General features: G+C 31.4%; 1 protein-coding gene across 1 annotated transcript in view; it reads right to left on the reverse strand.

Annotated features, from left to right (window-relative positions):
- The window catches only part of LOC113401575 (PAS domain-containing protein cky-1-like), a 129,367-nt gene extending 123,891 nt beyond the window's left edge, over positions 1 to 5,476 (reverse strand). Inside the window, exon 1 of the mRNA XM_026641545.2 lies at positions 4,978 to 5,476. The gene's annotated coding sequence lies outside the window, so the exon portion shown is untranslated. The remainder of the gene's footprint in view (positions 1 to 4,977) is intronic.
- Between the last annotated feature and the right edge of the window lie 524 nt (positions 5,477 to 6,000).

The raw sequence follows: 6,000 nt of genomic DNA on the forward strand, positions 1-6,000 counted from the left end.
TATTTATTATGGTTATATTGATTATTCTATATTTATATTTGAAAGAGGTTAAATTTGAATCTAATGATTCAATTCATAAATCTTTTTTACTGGTAGAAAGCTTCATAATTCCTGAGTGCTATAGGGTATAAGTTATATGTATATTATTTTAAAAGCTCTTATTTAACATGCAATGTATGTATATATGTATGTGCTGGTGGAATCTTGCTACTCAATTTTGAAGCAGATATCTTTAACCGATTTGACTGAAATTTTGTATACACGTTAAGTTTGGATGACAATACACGATAAGCTGACGTCATTATAAGTCCAATATGGTAGAACATTCGAGATGGCAGAATAGTTATTTTTTATGCACTTCTACAATATAGGTATCAAATGATAGGGCTTCTTGAGAGCAATTCGAAAAATAATGTGACGTCATTATAAGTCCAATATGGTGGAACATTCGAGATGGCAGAATAGTTATTTTTTATGCACTTATGTAATATGGGTGGCAAATGAAAGAGGTTGTTAAGAATAAATTGAAAAATATTCTGACGTCACTCTTAATCCAATATACCAACCGTCTGTATAGATTTCGGTAAAGACGGTGTTCACCTCATTCAGCCCAAGTCTGTGCAATTTCCAACAAAATATAGTCACGGAACCGTGGAACGAATAATGCTGCCACATATATTATGCTGGGCTTGCACAGTACACAAATTGCAGAGTAGTACTGTCGATCACGCCGTTGTTTATTTAGGCAAGAAGCTCTTTGCTTCTGGTCAAGCATACGTGGCCTTAAGTAGGGTAAAATTATTAGAAGGTCTTCTTATTGAAGATTTAGACCTTGCAACAATGATGCGTTGAATGAGATGAATAGACTCAGAAACCTAGACAGTCATAACTAAAAAGTAAAAAATAAATTCAAAGTAAAAATACTCTTTAAATAAAAGCTTCCGTAAATTAACTAGTACCATATAATTTAGTAATTTAATCTGCTAAGTTTAATTTTTTTTAAATTTCAGTTTAATTAAATACTTCTATGTATGTATTTACGAAAACCTCGCGACAAGCTTTTATGATTAAAGAATTGTGTATAATGAGGTTATAAATTGATAGTTAAAATTGTAAAGGATAATTTTATTTTCTTCTTTTTAGAGCATTTAAATAAAAACTTTTTTTAATAAGTATTTTTAATTTGAATTCATTTATTAATAAATTCTACCCGTGCTAAGTCGGAGTGGGCCGCTAGTTATTTCGTAACTTTAAATATATGAAGCTACGTGGGTTTTTGTTTAGAGCCTGAGACTATAAAAGAAAAATACTCCGAGTTGCCGTGCCGGGCTAGTCCCTCAAAAGTATAGCGTACGTAATTATTTCAAAAATAGTAACTGACATCGATAGACAGTCTTATTGTGATGCATCAGGGAAAGAAATCACATGGATGCAAAGTTAAAAAACAAGAGGAAAAAACGTAAACGAGATGCGCCCGCGTACGCAAAGATCTCGGTCAGGCGGGAGCCAACTTCTTTTGTTTCCAGCCTCGAATCAGCCAGTGTTTCGAATCTAGATTCTGTTTATTTCTTTTTTTCTTTTTCCTGTGCCTTTTTCTTTATTGTCTCTGTGCGGCCAGTACGGCTTTTTGAAAAAAAAGAACAAAACCCGGTGGCTTATGGCTCCCCATTGATATGCGACGTTCGAATTGAAATTTAAATATTTGCTTGCGGATACTCGACGGGCTTCATCGGCTATTCTCTTTTTGAAATCACTGTGTTGCCATCTTAATATTTAATATGTTACTCAGTGAACAGCGTTGCAGATTTTAATCAGGGAATAGAAGCCATTCTGTATTTCTTTTACAGCTCTTAATATTTTGTTGCACTTCTGTTTGTGCAATGTTTTACCCTTGAAAGGTTATAATGAAAAAGTTCGAAAATCTACCAGATACCACGAATTTACCATCATCATATACTGCCAACAAGGAAATATTTTATTTTCCTGAATATATAGCTATATGTATTTCTTTATTTATAGATACGTTTAACCTAATATACCTAAAGCCGTACCCTCAACGCTAACACGGTATCCAATGCAAGGATAATAATAAAACAGAATATAGCATAAATGAAATTAATTGGGTCAAAAAGTAAGAAAGAGTTAAGCCGAGACAGCCCAGTAGTCAGAATAAAGAAAGCAGAGGAATCTTAATGGAAGATTGCGGGTTCAAATCTGGACATGCACCACTGTATTTAATTATCAACTCGTGTTCATTGTTGAAGGCGATCATCACAAGGACTATTTTATATATCAAATGAAATGTTGCTTTCCAATAGTCTTCTTCTGTTCTTCCAAACGCAGGAGTCCAGTGTGAGTTGTGTAGAAGGTCTTTTGCCCAGCTGTGGGATATTTACAAGGTTTACAATAAGTATAAAAATAAAACCACAGTAGAAATCCTAAACGCTTGATCAAATGAGCAGCATTTCCCCATTGAATCGCAATTTCGTTTTTCTGGGCAAAAAATTAACCAGTCCTCGTATCACCAGAAATGTTATTGCTGTTTGCAGTTGAAGAACTTTGATATTGAAGTAATGGTGCAAAATTTTACTAATATCATAATTACGAAATTTTATATGGATGGATATTTGTAACTCAAACACTTAGAGTCGCTGAAGAGGTTTTAGTGCAATTTGGCACAAAGATAGATTATAGTCTGGAATAAAACAACCGGAAAAATGTCCCTAGCACCTGGGGCCTTATAAACTAAAAAGTGCTTTATAAAATACATAACAACCTATTTTATTGTACCCACTGTTGTGACGTTCCCTTTTATTAAGTGAATATAAAATTGTATCGAACTATCATTGAAGAAAACGCTTATTTAATAAGCATTTTTTTTTTTAATTTGAAAAAAATATGAAATGTCATTAATCTCAGTCTATTGGGTTTACTGGCTGTGTACCTCTGAACCTATGTCACTGATATATATGTCAAATACTAACATTTTATAAATGTAGAAGCAATGCAATTACCGTTATAAATAACGACTAATTAAGTTCATTGACCCTGTTTTATTGTCTATTCGGGAATATATTTTATACCCATTCTTTCATTGTTTCGATAATGCAATAAGTAAAAAAATCGAGCTTCGAAAACGATCCGTTTATTTTGAATCGCTTGTTTAACTTTTTATGTTGGAACTTTAGCAAAGTTCAGGTCCAAATATTTTTGTATACATTTTGATTAATGGCAAAATATTTGTCACTGTCTTGTTTTTACTTTGTTTAAAATTCAAATATAAAATAGTCGAACAATTTTAAATGCTACAGTAGAAAATACTATTTTACAAATTGCTTTTTAATTTTTAAATGTTTGTAAAATTGCTTTAATAGTCGATATTATATTTAAAAACTAACTATCAAAATCTAATTCGTTCGTTAATTTTGCATTAGGCTCTACATCCACTATTTGCCTTATATACCTTTTAAATCCATAACATTTAATTTGTTTGTTAAGCCTCTAGTTTACCTACAAGATAATATAATATAACTGCAATAGACTAGATACTTCTAAAATAAAATATCAGAATCCATCAATAAATTAACCTCAATATTTATAATTATTTTAAACTACAGCACTAAAAATTAATTGTCTATCCTAATACTATCAATAGTTAACTTGACAACTTCTAATGATACAAAAAATAAATAATACGTTGGTTACAATCAAAAATTAAACTGTCATTTAAATTACGAATATGTATTTATTTTTGCTTTTAAAATACACTCTTATTTATGTTTAAAAGGAATTCAATATACATCATTGCTGATAAAAATGACGTCGGTTTATCCGAGCGCCTAACGTGACAAAAAATACCAGATCAATTGAATGCGTCATGATTTGACCTATTAAATACGAGGTATTAAAAAAAAAAACAAAGTTCTTATACGATGATAGTCATACAAGACTAAATTTTTTTTTTCAGTATTACGGATTTGTATTGATAATAATTGTATGGACATGTATAAATAGGGGTCTTTTTATTATGCGTGTAAGCGGTCAGATAAATGGGCCATCAGATGTTAAGTGGTTACCAACGTCCATAGACATTGGCGCTGTAAGAAATATTAACCATTTCTTACATCTCCAATGCGCCACCAACCTTGGAACTAAGATGTTGTCTTTGGAATACAACAGTACTAAGTATTACTGTTTGGAGGAACCCATATATTAGTTTATTTAACAATTATCCTCACCTTAAACCTCTATCCAATCTATAACGTTGCTTTTTAATAAATTGATCACATTATCCATATCTATAGTGAAAAGGCAGCATTTGTAACATCAACGTTAATTCCGTGAATTCAATTTCCTTTTGAGAGCCAATATTGATTTCAGCCATTATCACAATAATATGTTATCATTTTATGAGATTCATTTTTGTGGACAAATAAAATTAATTACATTATTTTATTAATTGATTAACTAGACTATTAGGTGCATGGCGATCGCTGTATTTCAAACACTCTTTACTAGGTATACACAAAAAAAGATTTACGTTTTAGTAAATGAGATGACCAAGAGAAGTAGTATTTCTTATAGGATACGCAAGTCCTGAAAAACTTTTAAATCATTAGAATAAGTTTTTTAATAAATATAGCCGAACGGTGTTCTGACGTCATATAATAATATAAGTCAAGACCGACGCGACGGCTGCAAATCCAAACGACAAATTTAATTCCTAAATTAAATTTATTTACTTATAACTCTAACCATATAGTTACTAATGCAGATATTATTATACACGATTTATTCTAAACATAGACTCCTATACCATCATTGTTGCCGTAGGACTTGGTATAGTCATTCTTTTTTTTTTTAATCTATGTCAAACTTACTTTACAGTATAAGTAATAATTATTAAAACTATTTTATATAATATTTAATTTCAATATAATCAGCAGCAGTCTTTTATAAAAATTGTTTATTTCTTACCGATTATAATTAATTAGCGGCAGTGTAATCCTTTCAGCGTATAATGATAATTACCGTACAAATATTTTAACAAATTTTCAATAGTTTACACGTTTTCAGTTCACACTTCTAACGAGTCAAAATTCACGCCCTTGTAACCACATAACTGACTAAACAAAATTAAGCAGACCTTACAAAGTATTTAGCACTGAATTCGGAACACTCTAACACATGTTTATTTATCATTGTTAAAAAATGACACTTCAATCCGTTCCATGTCTACTCACATTCGCACTAATATATACAAAAATAGTTCAAAATATTTCTAAAAAGGTCCGATTAAAATATGAAAAATACTGGCAGTTAGCATCAAGTCAGATCAACGCAGAAACGATTACTAGTCATCCGTTCCATTTTTAAACGCAACCGATTTTGACAATTACGTTTCGTTCGATTCGGCGCTGTCAGATTTTGACAGGTCTATGCGCGCGCGTGTGAGCGTGTAGTGCGCACGGGCATCGGCGCTGCACTGCGTTCGCGCGCTTTTCGACCCACGAAACCTTCTCAGCCTCTCTAGAATGGGATGTATTATATTTTCTCACGGAAAGGACTAACATAGGATGATCTCCGCTCAATAGCATCTTTGCTGACTGATGCTGTCCGAGTTTTGTTTCCATTTTGACGTTTGAAACAACCTTTTTTATTTTAAACGGGATTAACCGTTTATAAACGTCAGAGGTTTATGGAGCGTAGTGAATCGCGGTTATGGTCTTTTTTATGTTATAAGTACAGTGATGTTCAACGGCTATTTTACTATTGTAATCCTAATATTATAATAAATTACCATCTCAGCAACAGGATATACATAGTTCTATATCTTTATTGACTTATTTGATCGAAGTATATTTTCTTAGTATAAAATAAAGTAGGTACAACCTTTACGAAATAAAACATGAGTGCACTTCATTTATATTTAATAAATTAATAAATAAATGTTACTTAAATTCTTATGTAATTTACCTACTTTTTGTATAATACTATCTA

The sequence above is a fragment of the Vanessa tameamea genome, chromosome 20 (assembly GCF_037043105.1).
Source record: "Vanessa tameamea isolate UH-Manoa-2023 chromosome 20, ilVanTame1 primary haplotype, whole genome shotgun sequence".
Lineage (NCBI taxonomy): Eukaryota > Metazoa > Arthropoda > Insecta > Lepidoptera > Nymphalidae > Vanessa > Vanessa tameamea.